Here is a 17,061-nt window from a genome sequence, read left to right as displayed (position 1 = left end):
TGGGGGGCTGTGTGAGGCACATTACTTACTGGGGGGCTGTGTGTGAGGCACATTACTTACTGGGGGGGCTGTGTGAGGCACATTATTTACTGGGGGGCTGTGTGAGGCACATTATTTACTGGGGGGCTGTGTGTGAGGCACATTACTTACTGGGGGGCTGTGTGAGGCACATTACTTACTGGGGGGGCTGTGTGTGAGACCCATTACTTACTGGGGGGCTGTGTGAGGACATTACTTATGGGGGGGCTGTGTGTGAGGCACATTTCTTACTGGGGGGCTGTGTGAGGCATATTATTTACTGGGGGGCTGTGTGAGGACATTACTTATGGGGGGGCTGTGTGAGGCACATTATTTACTGGGGGGGACTGTGTGAGGCACATTATTTACTGGGGGGCTGTGTGTGAGGCACATTTCTTACTGGGGGACTGTGTGAGGCACATTATTTACTGGGGGGCTGTGTGAGGCACATTACTTAATGGGGGGCTGTGTGGGGCACATTATTTACTGGGGGGGGGCTGTGTGAGGCACATTACTTACTGGGGGGCTGTGTGAGGCACATTACTTACTGGGGGGCTGTGTGGGGACATTACTGGGGGGCTGTGTGAGGACATTACTTATGGGGGGGCTGTGTGGGGGACATTTCTTGGAGCGTGTTCACACATGGCACTAGGACGGGCCTCGGTTTGATCACATATATATTTTCCAGTAATACACAAGTGATGGGTAACACGCACCTGGTTTTGTTTAAATGCAAGACAAACGTGTGAGCGCAGCCTTACAGTATTTGGGGAGATTGTTAGGGGCAGCAGCAGGATAACGCTGCCAGGGAACAAAGATGTAGGGACAATGAGGAACATAAGATGTGGTGATGGGGATTTCTCCGGTGTTCTCTGTAGCTGTATATACTAGAAGTAACCTTGTTATTGGCACAACCACATGTGCGGGGTTATGTACATGAGGGGGCATTACTGAAAGTGCAATACACATGCATTGGGGCCCGTGCCCCGGATCTTTTACCACCCTAGCAACGCCCCTGCCATCAGGTAGAGAATGTCATGGAAACTTCTACTGCAACGACATAAACAGGATACAACTTCTTCTGCAGAGACATATCTGTGACTGTGGCCTCTGGAGAACATCTCCAAACTCCATCCCTAAAACAATCACAGTCAATATAATGTCCCCTAGATAACAGCTAAGTGTCCCCCTCATATACAGATAAAACACTGCTATCTATCAATATACTATAATATATACTACCATATAATTTCCCCCTCATTAATGCGGTAGCCCCAGCACACTTGCCCAGTATATAGGTAGCCCATGTCTTCAGTATATAGCCAGCCAATATATATCCAGCAAGTCCCATGTATATAGCCAGACAGTCTCCCAGTTGTATATAGCCAGCCTTCCCCCTGTAATATATAGCCAGCTGGCCCCCTGAAGTATATAGGCAGCCTGCACCTCAGTAGTGTATATCCAGTCTGTCCCCCCTGTAGTATATAGCCAGTCTGCCCCCCCTGTAGTATATAGCTATCCCTCCCCAAATGTAGAATATATGCAGCCTTCTCCCTGTAGTTTATAGCCTGCCTGCCCCCTGTAGTTTAAAGCCAACCTGCCCTCTTTAGTATATAGCCAGAGTGCACAACTGGTAGTATATAGCCAGCTTGCTCACACTGTAGTATATAACCAGCCTGCCCCATAGTATATAGTCAGCCAGCCAGTCCCCCCTGTAGTATAGAGGCAGCCTGCCCTCCTGTAGTATATAGCCTGCCCACCTTGTAGTATAAAGCTAGCCTGCCCCCTTGTAGTATATAGCCAGCCTGCCCCCAGTAGTATATAGCCAGCCTGCCCCCAGTATTATATAGTCAGCTTGCACACCTGTAGTATATAGCCAGCCTTCCCCCAGTAGTATATAGGCAGGCTGCCTTTTGTAGTATATAGCCAGCCCCTAGTAGTATATAGCTAGCCTGCCACCCTGTAGTATATAGCCAGCCCCCCCTTTGTAGTATATAGACAGACTCCCCCTGTAGCATATAGCCAGCCTGCCCACCCTGTAATATATAGCCAGCCTGCCCACCCTGTAGTATATAGCCAGCCTGCCCCATAGTATATAGCCAGCCAGCCTCCCCTGTAATAAATAGCCATCCTGCCCCCTGTAGTAAATAGCCAGCCTACCCCCCTGCAGTATATAGCCAGCCTCCCCCTGTAGTATATAGCAAGTCTGCCCCCAGTAATGTATAGCCACCCTACCCCCCCCCAATATATAGCCAGTCTGCCACCCCACTAGTATATAGCCAGACTGATAGCACCAAAGTAAACAGCCAGCCTGCCCCCCCCCCGTAGCATATAGCCAACCAGCCCCCCATGTAGTATATAGGCAGCCTGCCCCCTGTAATATATAGCCAGCCTGCCCAATAATAGTAAATAGCCAGCCTACCCCCCAATATATAGCCAGTCTACTTCCCAGTAGTAAATAGCTAGACTGACCCCCCCAATATATAGCCAAACTGCCCTCCTGTAATATATAGCCAGCCTGACCCTTTGTAGTATATAGCCAGCATGCCCCCCCTGTAGTATATAGCCAGGGGTGTCGAACAGTGTGTTCTGGTTTGGTCAACATGGCGTCTGGTGGGTACTTGTGAACCTTACATTATGGGGCAGATTAACTTACCCGGTCCAGTCACGATCCAGCAGCGGGTTCTCCGATGCTGATTCGGGTCTGGCAAGGATTCACTAAGGTCCGTGCGCCGATATTCACTAGGTGTCGCTGCCGCTCGAGTTCACCGGAGTTCACCTTCTATTTCTTGGTGCATTTAAGTGCGTGTCATGTGACACTTTTGTTTTTAAATACAGCGTTTTTTCTGAATCCATCAGGTTTTCCAACGACCACGCCCCCCGATTTCTGTCGCATGCAACCCGCCACAATTGCGCTGAAATCCGATCGTGTGTGCGCAAATATCCCGGGTCAATTCAGGGAAAAAAGGCGCAAATCGGAAAAATACGGGAAACCCGACGAAAATGCGCGAATCTGATCCTTAGTAAATGACCCCCTATGTGTGTTCATTATCTTTGGTTGGAGGTACATATTTGTGATATTGGGATTCACCTTTGGAATATAGTAATATGTATTATCTTCCTTTCATTTGAGCTTACAGCTTCAGTACCCTGATGTAAAACACCAGGGCCTAATTCTTATATACATTGGTTTCCTTTACAGTTTTTGCACACTGTCCGTATGTTTTGTTTCATGTTTTTAGTGTCTTTTTAATGAGGTTTTTAAACAGATGTACTTTTGTTTATTTTTGTAATAAGGTTTTGATTTATTCATTGACTTAAGTTTATGTGTATGCTCTTCTATGGAGGTTTAATAGGGATTATCTTGTATTATATAGCCAGCCTGCCCCCCATTATATAGCCAGCCGGCCCCTGTAGTATATAGCCAGCCTGCCCCCCATTATATAGCCAGCCTGCCTCCCCTGTAGTATATAGCCAGCATGCCCCCCCTGTAATATATAGCCACCCTGCCCCCCATTATATAGCTAGCCTGCCCCCTTGTAGTATATTGCCAACCTTCCCCATCTGTAGTACATAGCCAGCCTGCCCCCCCATTATTTAATCAGCTGGCCCCCTGTAGTACATAGCCAGACTGTCTCACCATATTCGGGGTGCAAAGGGTAGCTTCGCCTACTACGTCTCGTCCCAGCCCTGCCAACTGCAACTGGACTAGTAATTTCTGCCCTCTGATTCAACAGCCAAACTACAACAGGCTGAGTAAAATTCTGCAACCCCAGTCCACAGGTATCAACCGCTGGCACAACTCCACCCTCCCCACAGCTCATGCCAGCATCGAGCAGGATTACCTGCATTAGGCAACACAATTCATGTGATTGGGTCCGCAGCGAGTTATCCCTGTTGCACGCTCGGGGCATCCATGACGCGTACGCCTTAGGGAATTTAATGCTGTCTGTCTTCTGAATCAGCCTGGGTTCCTGCTCCTATGGGATTCTGGGTGCAGATCTCAGGCTGCATAAATTGGATCTGGTCCTTCCGACTGTGCCAGTATTTGTCCTTCTGGAACTCACAGCCTAGTTGGATTTCTGGTCTCCTGTTCTCCCCTAGCGTTGTTTGCTTCTCTCCGGTATTGTATTTCGCCAGTTAGTTTCTATTCCTTGACTAGCGTTTTTAACCTTGAGGTACTCTCTGGTGTGACCCGATGGTTCTGCTCACTCTTCTATGTTCTGTGTCTGTTCATCTTTAGTTCTTTCCTTGCGTCTGCTTAGATTTCTTTGCTGTTTTGAACCTTGTTTGTTCGTTTTGTTCGTCTGAATACTGTCCTAACCTAACTACTGTCCTAAACTAACTTTAGTTTTCTGTCCATACCACCTCACTGCGGCTGACAGACCTATTTGGGTTCCTCTCACCTCCCAGGGCCTTGCAGGTAAGAAAGGAGGTTCCTGCAGCAGCGGCTCCCTACTTTCCAGGGGGTCTCTGCCTTGGTAGGGTCTAGTTGTAGATCAGCGCAGGGTAAGTCCTACATGCACACTGCCGTTGCCCGCTGCACCGTAGCACGGCGGGCACACGGCAGCGCGTGGGGAGAGGAGGTGAGTGCTGCTCACCCCCGCCCCTCTCCATAGGAACATATGGGCCACGGCGCCGTAATATGGGAAAAGATAGGACATGTCCTATCTTTTCCCAGGCTACGGAGCGGTACGGTCCCGCACGTGTGTGGCACCATACCGCTCCCGTACCATGCCGTATATACGTCCCCCATACATGTGTGTGAATGCAGCCTAAGTTTGTAATTTCTCTCCATCCTGTCAGCCTGCACCTAGACTTGCGTTGTAGTTCTTTTTGTGTACAGAAAACATCTTGTTTCATAACATCATGTGTATGTAACCCTGTATGTTAGTCAGTAAATGTAACAAGCAAGTGACAAGAAAGCAAAGTAATTTGTTATTTTATGTATGATATTATAGTGTATTGTCTGTAATATTATCAAGTTTGTGTAAGCCTTTCAATGTATATATGTTACTGCCAATATAACCACAAGTTGGACATTATGTACAAAAGAATTTCTCCCCGGGGATTAATAAAGTTGTATCGTATCCTTGTTAGAGAAGCCCTCCTAATTATGGAGGTGGTTTACAGAGCCCCCTCCCTTCTGGACTGTAGTCAGGCATGCTGCTGAAATATAGTACATGTGCACAAGAGGTCAGTTTCTTCCAGACATCCACATAGAGACAGTGAAGACTTTAGTACTGCTGAGTTTTCATGTCTGAAGCTGGGAGGATAAATAAAAACTTGATGGCAGGTTCCCTTTAATCATCTGATGGTATACATATATCTATCCAAGATTACGGTTTACAAGATTAAGGTTTACAAAGGACACCTGTTTAGCTAAAATGTCCCCTATTTATACACAATAGTCCAATATATTCATATGTAAAGTATAGTCATCGTATATAATTTTGTGCAACTATAGTGTCGAAATATGACACCTGGTCAATCAATACACTAAGACCAATGAGTCACAAGAAATGCCTATTAAATTTAATGGAACAAAATGGAGAATTCCTCTGACAGTTGACACATCTGAGTTATGTGTCACTGCATCATACTGTACAATGAGAGGGTAAGTGCTTATTAAAATGTAGCACAACACTAAGCTCTATATTTGTCATGTACACAGGCGGTAATATAATAAGGGAGCAGGCTGCTTAAAATATATTACAATAACCTATGGCAGTCTGACGTAAACAAGATACATCCTCAATAATCTTCAGGAAATTACTGCCCAGGTTATGGTCCATTTATAGCATGTTAAGGAGGGCAGTCAGTTCATATGTGTAATGTGGAATTATAACTGGCTATTTCTGTAAATATTGTGCTTGTTTTCAAGCATGTCCTTTACCTACGTGAAATAATAAAATAGAATAAATTATAATAAACATAACTGTTTAAATCCCTCATGCTTAACCTCTTCAGGACATAGCCAGTTTGTAGCTTAGGCTCAGCCCTGTTTTTATGCATTCTGACATCCGGCATCGCTTTAGATTGTTAAAACACTTTTACTTCAACAAAGCAATTTTGAGAGTGTTTTTTTTTTTTGCTGTACTTCATTATGGTGGTAAAATTTGTCTGCAAAGTTTTGCATTTGTTTATGAAAAATTATAAATTTTCAAAATTTAAAATTGTCTCGCTTCAGGCAGATAGTCATACCACCAAAATGTGTTGCTGAATAACATTTCCCCTATGTCTGCTTTACATTTTTATCTGTCTGGATAATATATTTTGATGTCACATGGCTTACAAATTGAACATCAGTTTTCCATATTTTCAAGGAGATATCAGAATTTTTTGGAGATCATTACTGTTTTTAAAGAAATTTGAAACATATAGTATTATAAGCCCCCTATTTATCAACCCATTTTCAAATCTGCATCCCTCACACTATCAGAAACAGCTTTTAGGAAGATTGTTAACCCCTTGAGATCTTCATAGTAATTAAAGTAGAATGGAGGTGAAATTTGGAATGGTCCGATTTTGTTGCTAATACGTTCATTTAGCCCGAAAATGTACACATTCACAAAAGATAAAAAGAGAAAACACATCTAAAATTTATTATGCAATTTCTCCCGAGTACAGAGATACCTGACATCTGAACGTTACTTGTTGGAGGGGCGCACAGTTTTCCCTTAAAGAATTTAGGAGTTTTTAGTTGGTTCATGGCGCAATTTTTGAGCTATAGAATATTTGTTTTTCCATTAATGTTGCCATGCAAGGGCTTATTATTTGCGGGATGAGATGCATTTTTCAGTGATACTATTTTGTGGGTGGCTATGCCCTATTGCTGAAAATTTATTAACTCTTTTTGTGAGGGGTTGTAGAAAAAACATCAATTATGTAATTTATTTTTTTCCTTTTTTTGGTGTTCACCATATATAGTGTATTTTTTGGAAAAAAATCTTGCTGAAATGTGCCTGCGTCTTATAGACCGAAGGTCAGGAGGATCCAGCACTGCCATACCCTCCTGACCCCTGTAATGGAGATTGGGTGATGCCCTAATATAGAGTTGCACCCAATCTCCCAGAGAGGAGAGCCTCCGTACTGCTCTCTCCTCTCCTGGGCGTCCTACATGACCTGCGATGATGTCAGCATCATGTGACTGATCACATGCTTCTTACATCACCACAGGACCTGCTACTGGGAGAATGGGGAAATGCTGGTCTGGGACAGGGTAAAAAGAAGGAAAAAAGGGGAAGTGTGTGGGTGGGGGGATCTGAATGATGCAGAGCTGTGTGTGTATCTGTATGAATGATGCAGAGCTGTGTGTGTATCTGTATGAATGATGCAGAGCTGTGTGTATAACTGTATGGATGATGCAGAGCTGTGTGTGTAACTGTATGGATGATGCAGAGCTGTGTGTGTAACTGTATGGATGATGCAGAGCTGTGTGTGTAACTGTATGGATTATGCTGAGCTGTGTGTGTATCTGTATGAACGATGCAGAGCTGTGTATAACTGTATGGATGATGCAGAATTGTGTGTGTAACTGAATGGATGATGCAGAGCTGTGTGTGTAACTGTACGGATGATGCAGAGCTGTGTGTGTAACTGTACAGATGATGCAGAGCTGTGTGTGTAACTGTATTGATGATGCAGAGCTGTGTGTGCTGTGCTTTAGTGCCACTAACAGGGATATTTTAATTGGTGTAAAATATATTTTTCCTTTTTTGGAAGCCTAAATCTGGGATGTGTCCTATAGCAAGAAGCGTCTTATAGTCCGAAATATACGGTATGTTAGATTTATTCAACAGGTCAGTACAATTAACGCAATACGACATTTTTATACTTTTGCTTACATTTTACTAATTTTGTAGAAAAAAATGTATAACTTTTTAATTTTTTGTTCTATATAGCTGGATAAAAGCTTGTTTTTTCTGGTGCTTTACAAAAGTACCATTTTTGTATTGATACAGTTTTCTGATCACTTTTTATTGTATTTTATGTGGGACAAAATTGGTAAAAAAATTCTAATTTTTGGTGGGCTTTTAATTTTTTATGGCGTTGCGTTTATTGTGTGGGTATAATAATGATTTTGTTTCATTATACAGATCATTATGGATGTATTGTTTGTATTATGATTTTCACTTTTTTTTATTGTATATATAATTTTAATGGTGTAACCAGGCTTTGGGGGCTTTATGATTAATTTATTAGTTTATTTTTATTTTAAACCTTTTTTTCTTTTTTTTTAAACATGTCCCACTATGAACCATGCACAAGAATCATTGTTCGATTGATTCATTAAAATATCCTGCAATACTTATGTATTGCAGGACATTAGCACTGCAGAGCTGAACTGGCATCCCCTCCATGCTATACAATTACAGCATGGAGCACTTTTAGCCTGAGTGGGAACAGTTTAATGCATGAGGTTTTTCCACTTCGCTATAAATGATCCCTTCAAAGAGTTATGCCCATGCCCTTATGTTAACAAACATTAGTTATTACAGGTTCTGTTTTCTTCACTTGTGTTTTTATTAGATTTTTTTGCAACAAGGTTATTGGGGTAAATGGATTAACATACTCAAAGGGAATTCAAATACAATGAGTAACCATGAAAAATCAATACTTAATAATATTCTGAAAGAAAATTGAAACAAATTTTCAACTTAATGAGTATATGAAAGACATAAGATGAGACAAGGGAAGTTACAGTACAGTAGAGTGAGCATGTGGTGGACCTATATCTTCTACATCGGGTGATGGATGGGCTTCCAAGCCTCAACTGCTCTAAATTATTGTAGTAGTGGCCCAGCATGGATACCATACAAGAAGTCTATTTTGCATAAGTGTTATAAGTGTCATAATTTTGCAAGTGTTACATAATGCTTTACTTTACTCTAGTACAGATGTCGGCACACGACCTAGGCGCAGCTTATTTCCATTTAGCAGAAATCTTGCATCTTGCCACTGTTAAAATGTGTAAAAAAAGTTTTGAGCTATGTCTCTCCAGACCATCTGGGAAGGCATTGAGCAAATAAGCACCAAGATCCTTGGGTATTGTCCTTCCCAGCACATGTCCGATCATTTTTTCCATTATTTGTCAGTAGAGAACAATTGATGTTCCGAATATATGAGTATATGAAAGACAACAAAATGAGACAAAGTTGCGGTACGATATAGGTCTGCCACCTGCTCACTCTATCTTCTGTATCGGGTGGATTAAGGTAGTAGTGGACCAGTATGAATCCCATAAAAGAACTCTATTTTGTATAAGAGGCGTTAAGTTTTACATAAGTGAATCTCCTTTATTCTAGTACAGATCCCGTACTAGCTTTTACACAATGCAAATCTGCTATTATTGGCGTGGCTTCAACACAAATAGGGTATTGTTGTACTCGGGAAAAAATTAGATATCAAACTTTGCTAAGCGTTTTGCTATTTCATCAACTGAGAATGTAAAAATGTTTTAAAAAATACATTCATTTAGCCAAAAATAATTTAAATGTCAAATTGCTACCTAATGGGGCAGATTTACTTACCTGGCCCATTCGCGATCCAGCGGCGCGTTCTCTGAACAGGATTCGAGTCCGGACGGGATTTATGAAGGTAGTTCCTCCGCCGTCCACCAGGTGGCGCTGCTGCGCTGAAAATCATCTGAACGTGCTGGAATACACAGAGCTGGACCAGGTGAAGGTAAGCGCTTCCCAAGCGACACATTTTCGGTTTTTAAATGCGGTGGTTTTTCCGAATACGTCGGGTTTTCGTTCGGCCACGCCCCCCGATTTACGTCGCGTGCATGCCAGCGCCGATGCGCCACAATCCAATCGCTTGCGCCAAAATCCCGGCGCAATTCAGGTACAATCGGCGCAAATCGGAAATATTCGGGTAACACGTCGGGAAAACGCGAATCGAGTCCTTAGTAAATGACCCCCAATATGTTTTAACCCCTGTAAAACAATAAAGGGTTAACATACTTCATAAAAGTAGTTTTACATACGTTGAGGAGTGTAGTTTCTAAAGAGTAATTTATGGAGTTTTACTATAATTTAGGCCTCTCAAAGTAATTTGAAATCTGAGGAGGTCCTTCAAAAGTATGATTTTGCATTCCTAAGAAAATGTGAAAAATCACACCTAAAGTTCTAAACCTCATAAGAGCCTACAAAAATGAGACGACGCATAAAAAACCACCTCAATATAAAGACATTCTGTAAATGTTAGTTATCAAGTTATTTATATGTGTCGCAAAAGTAGAAAATTGAAAATTTCGTTGGGCACCATTGCTCAGCCTAATTTTAATTCAATTTAGCACATCAACAGGAAAGAAGCAAAAATAAAATTGTACAGGGCAGCTATAAATCGTCATGAATTTTATTAGATATCAATTCTTTAAAACAATTAAAATGGGAGTCAAAATCTGACCGCCAATTACAAATCTGCTAACCCTATGCAATTACAAAGGGTTAAACCTGCAAGATCCCTCCTAGGTAACAGCAAATGTACTCTTACAAAATGGTAAAGTGCATTTGTGCAAATAAAGTCACACAGTATGAAAAATACATTACCAAAGCTGAATAATATATTCAGGTATCAGGAGCGAGTAGGTATAGTTCCCCACGCATATCGCTGTTCCTCTGACAGCTTCAGAGGAAGGTGAAATGTGGCTTCCGCGGTAAGGGGTTAATACAGCCGCCTTGGGCTTCTATGTTTACATCCTTTGGACAGAAATCTGACCATGGTCACACAGGTGCATGGCTCATTAGCATCACAGAGAGTAATCAGATCTGTGTAATATATAGCAAACTGTCCACTTTTGTGACCATGGTCAGATTTCTATCCACTGGAAGTAAACGTAGAAACTTTCTATAGAATTACAACAAGCAGAGATCTATAAAACCACGAGAAATTGATACAAAATGTATTTTGGAAAATAGCATAACTTTTCATTATACAAACAATAACATTTATTTGCTGAAATGTGAACACACCTTTAATTTGGTGTTGGGGGCATAGACATTACAGAGAGTAAGAAGGGCCTCCTGCAAGGTACCATAAAGAATCAAATACTTCCCCTAAGGGTCTAAGATCACCCCCCACCTGTAAGTGGCAAGATGCAGCTATAAGATTGGCTATGCCACATTTTCTCTTCTCCCTTATGGCCTGATACATAGTGGGAAACTTTCCTTTGGCAAAGTCAAGAGACCCAGAAGAGTCAAAGTGAGTCTCCTGTAGGAAGACCATTTCAGCACCATGTGCCTTCATCTCTAGCAGAGCTAGCCTCCTTTTGTGAGGGTAATTGAGGTCCTTCATATTTAATGTTAAAAGTTAAATCATCGTGTCTGTACAAAAACGGCAGTATGCAAAGATAACTCTTACCACATCCAGAATGGAGAAGTTCCATGAGAGAGGCCAACCATGGCAATACCATCTGGATGAGGGGAGATGTACCCAGCAGATCAAGGTCTCCACCTGTGAGGGAACAAGGCGGAAGAGGGGGAGGTATGGGTGGGGGACACACAAAGAGAAATTGGCACAAATAAACCTTTCAGGATTTATCTGATCATATCGAAAGATATCCAGATAAGTGTGGTCGACTACACATCCTACAGAAAAAGTACCCTCAAGACCAATAAATCATTACTTCATCACAGAGGGAAACACGTGACATCTCTAAATATTTAACAGGAGCCCTCCAATATAAACTAGAGTAGAATAAACCTTCCATAAATACTCCCTCCCAGATACCTCTTGGGTTCTGGAATCCCCCGCACTCTAATATTATTTTGTCTGCCCCAAATATCTATCTCTTGGCAGTTTATATCTCCCATTAGCTGTGTCTGTGCTAAGACATTATCATGGAGCTTGGCCACATAAGTTTTAATGTTAGTGTCTCCTCTGCATCCACTCTGTCTATCAGAAAACGCATATTTTCTCTGATATTCTTTAGTACAATTCTTTAGTACAATGCTGTTGAAGTCAGATTTGGTTGGTAGACTTTTAAGAATAAGTTGCAATGCAGGAGACGTCACGGGAGGCATGTTAGATATCAGTGGATCAGAGGCGGTAGAGTAGCTGGAGACCACCAGGGATCATTCTGGGTCAATAGGCCCGTGATGGAGGTGGTCGCATTCAAATATTCATCCATAAAGCATGGAGAGGATACATAGGTTGACTCTCCAGAGCTCGCCACACCAGAGGCTCTGAGGGGCCTATGCAGAAGGGCATAGCTTTCTGTGAAAGGGCATGATTTCAGGGAGGTTGAATTCCCCTGTGTGGGAGTCACCGGGTACTGTGTCACAGATATGTTAATGTTAAACCATCTTTTGGTTTAAAAATTGTCTGAAACATGAGCAACAATCAGAAAGCCATAAAAAAGAAAAGTTATTAATAGACTTTGTTTTACAGACCATTCAGCTAATTTAAATAGAACCCTTAAAGTGCAACCGTCATCATGATTTAGATAACTGAACTAACTTTTATGCAATATAGGGCTATGCCCAAACATGCTTCTCAAGCCTTTGTTTTTACTTTCCAGCTTTTTATTCAATTTATTATTTTTATTTCACTTTAGAAATATGCATATTAGGCTTAAATGCTCTGGGTGACCATCCCTTGCTACACTGCATCCACCCAGCATCTTCTAGCCTCCTTCCCAATTCAGCTAAATGACTACTGCACCAGCAAGATGTAGAACCGAACCCCTGAAGTGCTCAGCCAAAGTACTTCAGCCTAATCTGCATATTTGATATTAAATGTGTGATAATAATATTACTCCTCCACAGTTTGTTTGTTATATATATATTTTTATTTTTCTTTCTTTGTGTTTCATTCTGCCTGTTATAAATCATTAGGCTCCATTTGTTTAAGACCAGCCAGAAGATGAGCCTAGCAGGGTGTTTATAACTCCCCAGGGAGTCTGTGTTTGATCAGAGAAGCATGGTCTTCCTAAGTGGTAAAATTAACACCTTTTGGCCAGAGTAGTCTAGCTAGTGGGGGATGAAAAGAAGCCACAGACTGCATGTTCTTCCCTCCAAATTTAGACAAAGGGAATATAATAGCTGTTCATAACTGGGATATAATTCATAATTATAGGTCCCAAGTTACACAGGACAGTTATGGGGTCTAGACACACTCCTGGACCGAAAATCAGAACATTAGCTGCAATGGAAGGCAGCCAATAGCAGAACACCCCTGATATTAGGCTAAGACACCCCGAGTTTGGTATGGGGTTAATGGGAATAACATGCCCGTTTGGTTGGAAGCCATGGCACAATTGTGCCATCTCCCAATCAAAAGTTATGGGGTTCTGATTAAAACCCAGACCCAAAAAATAGCTCACTGATGGGAGGGGTATAGAAAAATCCCCCTCACAGTGACATCACAGCCAGGGGTGGGGGTCAAATCACCTGGGCTTAAATTAATGAAGCAGCCACATAGTAGTGTTCAGTCTGGGAGACTCTATGACAATAGAAGGCTGGATCGATGCTTATGCCCTGTCCTCGGGCCAAAGAATTTCTTCCTATTCCACTAGCAAGAATTTTTTGTTTCTTCTTCCCTCACTGTTTGTAAGTATTGTATGTGTATTGTTTTAATCCTTTTTTCATTTTATCTGACAATTTAATTCTTTGAGTGTACTGCATTTTTATGTAAATTAAAACTTTTTAATAAGCCTCTGCTTGTAGCCTTAAAGAATCTGAGTCTCTGAAGGGAATCACGTTACCAGAGGTCATTATTAGCATAGTCCATGTAGTAAGCGATTGCATGTTCTGTGTGAATTTATAATTGTAATATCGTGTAAGTAGTGAGTGCATGTGCTGAGTTATCATCAGGGTGCATTGTCTGTGTGGTTGAGGTGCCTACGGCCTTCTTTGCGTAAGTAACTCGTGGGTGGTGGCAGTGTGGATTCTGTGGAGTAAATTTAGCCTAAGGACGCCATTTTGTGGAAGTGGGCAGAGCTTAAGGGCTAAATTCTGGGACTCCATAGAGTAGTTATCCCAGTGTGTGAACTCCAGTGAGTCGGGTTCGTGACAAAATGTATAATCTTGGGTTATAGAAATCACTATGTCTTGGGGTCCCTTTAATTCCTGCCACCCCTATCTTCCTCCAATTGAGATGTCAGTTAGCTGGAGAAGAAGAAACACTAAGAGGCTAGGAGGAGGTAGTGGCACCAGTCAGCACAGCACATCACAAGCTGGGTAGGGAGGATATGGGTCTTTATAACCCTCTTCCCTCAGGTTAAACTTGATGCCCACTATGTGGCCCCAATTTTCTCATAAGCCCCATGCAGTTTGAGTTGAGAACGTTATGCGTAAATCCACCCGTGAATGATACCTGCCTGAAATATATTTAAAATATAAAAAAATTGCAAATACCACCCTCTACTGTAGAACACATAAAAAGTAACCAAAAAAACACAAAAACTTTACAATATTATGTATCTTGGAGTATGAAAATACTATTAAAATCTAAACAAAATTATACTAAGAATTAATTGACTGAATTGTGTTTTCCCATAAAATGTGAATGAAAAGTTATGAATAGGTTGTACTATTTTTCAATTTTATCAATCAAAATTACAGCTTTTATGACAAAAAATATCCTCTAAACTTTATTTTCCCACTGTAAATGATGCATCCACAGGAGCCCCAATAATAGGTATTAAGCTTTATAGAGACACTAGTTAATGGCTGAGGTTCTGATCAGTACATAGCACCTTTTGAGCAGTAGGTAGCATGAAAAAGACTGTTGTCTGAAAAATAGAATGTCTAAAGTTTATATGCTCTTGGGCACCTTTCTCCATCTATTGTGGTCCTGCCCTGTTGTTAGGGAGTTCTGGGAACAGGTCTGTAAATTTCTTCTCGACCGGTGTACCAGTTATGGAAAACCCTAAAGTATTTCTCCTCCAGGTAGATCTGGGCCCTGGCACTTGCCCAGGTATGCAGGCGCTGGTGCCGGCCCTGCTGTCGGCTATCTCTCAGCTATTTCTTTCACAATCTGTTATCTCTATTATATTGGTGGACCTTGGGGTGGCAGTCAATGCAGGTGCATTGTTGTGTGTCTTGTTTGATTTTGTTTTACCTTGTTTTCTTTTGTGCAAGAACTAATTGAATCATTGTACAGTCTGATTTTTACTCTTCCTGTTTCATTGACACTTACACTTACATTCATGAGGAGATAACATCTGCTTTCCACTGGACCATATCTACCTATTTGCCCTTGTGCTCTCTTACCCACGTGTCTTTTTTGAGTCCCATGTGACCAACTTGTATGTTCTTTGTCTATTGCACAAACTGGCTCTCCAAATTCCCTTCAATAAAAATGTATTGTTGATTGAAAAAGACACTTCTATCATCTTCTCATATCTCTGATAGCCAGTAACTTGACCTGCTACAGCTAGAGCAGAAGAATCACTTCTGCAATGTAGCTCTGCAGACTACATCACTTGCCAACAAAAGAAAATGTTGGAATTAGGTTGAAAGCCATGCTACAAAGGCTTGGCATGTCTGCCATTGTCAGGCTCAAAGGTAGTGGACCATCCATACCATGGCAGACGATGACATAAGCGAACACCTGGAAGTGGAGTCTAAGTGGCACCAGATCCCGCCGCAAAGCAGGTTGGACTTGTTGCGGCGTGGTAGCAACAGGACGCTCCACAGGTGCACCTTAGTCAATGGTGGCGGCCAAGGTGAAGTGCAGAGTCATTGAACAGAATCATAGTCAGGGACAGGCAGTAGGTCAGGACAGGCAGCACAGGATCGGAGTCGGAGACATAGCAGAGGGTCAGAGCGTAGTCAGCCGGACATACCTGGAGGACAGCCACACTTTGTCACCTAGATAGAAGATGGGAGGAGGCCTGCATTTCTTGTCGGCCTGGGTCATGGTTCAGGCAGACGCCTATAGCAAGGAGAGTTGAGTCTACTCCCAAAAAGACTTAAGATCTTGCACCAACTCCTCACAGCTGGAACATCCAAGGGCAGAGGAAGAGGAAGGGGAGGGCATGGGTGCTGTACATAGACAATGAAGAAGGGAGCAGAGCCGGCAGATTCAGAGTCCAATGAATTATAGGAAATTTACGGCTATGGCAGAAGTGGACCACTTGGCCATTAGACTACGAATAGTAGGCAGAGGGAAAGTCGAGTTTCACTTGAAGTTGGCTGCACAGGGAACGCCAGACCCGGGAAACAAACTGGACCCCTCGGTATGATACAATATGTAGGGGGAGGCCATGAAGACGAAAGATGTGGATGAAGAACAAACTGGCAAGGCATGGAGCTGGCGGCAGACCTGGCAGAGGAACAAAGGGGGACACCTTGGAGAACCAGTCGGTTACCACCCAGATGAAGGTATTACCCGAGAAAGATGGAAGATCAGTGATAAAGTCCATAGCCACGTGAGTCCACGGGCAACTGGGTATCAGTAACAGCAGAATAAGACCAGTTGGTTTAAGATGAGATTGCTTGTTTCGGGCACTGATATAGCAGGAGCCCACAAAATCCTGTACATCCTTGACCAGATTTGGTCACCAGTAGAAACAGGAAATGAGGACAACAGGGTGCCCAGCCACATGAAAGCAATGTCCCCAAGTTAGTATCCTCTACCGAAGAGCAGGTCGGACATAGGTCTTGCCAGGAGGAAGCTGCCGCAGATCCACAGGAGCAGCAAGAACCAGGCGTTCAGGTGGAACAATATGTTGAGGAGCAGGATCCTCCACGATGACATCTGAGGCATGAGAGAGGGCAGAAGTGAGGGACCAATGAGCCTGTCATGAGTTGAGATGCTGAGAAGTCTGGAGGTACAGGGGGTTCTTGTGGTCAGTATAGATACTGAAGGGATGACGAGCTCCCTCCAGAAGATAACGCCACTTATCCAAGGCAAGTTTTATGGCCAGGAGTTCCCAATCATCGATAGAGTAGTTCGTCTCTGTGGCCGAGAAGGTTTTAGAAAAAAAGCCGCTTGTGAAGGTTCGACCCTTGGGTCTTTTCTGGGTAAGAATGGCTCCAGCACCAACCGAGGAGGTGTCAACCGAGGAGGTGTCAACCTCGATCAAAAACG

The sequence above is a fragment of the Engystomops pustulosus genome, chromosome 1, assembly GCF_040894005.1.
Source record: "Engystomops pustulosus chromosome 1, aEngPut4.maternal, whole genome shotgun sequence".
Lineage (NCBI taxonomy): Eukaryota > Metazoa > Chordata > Amphibia > Anura > Leptodactylidae > Engystomops > Engystomops pustulosus.
The sequence above is the reverse complement of the archived record's forward strand: the minus strand, read 5'-3'. Positions refer to the sequence as shown.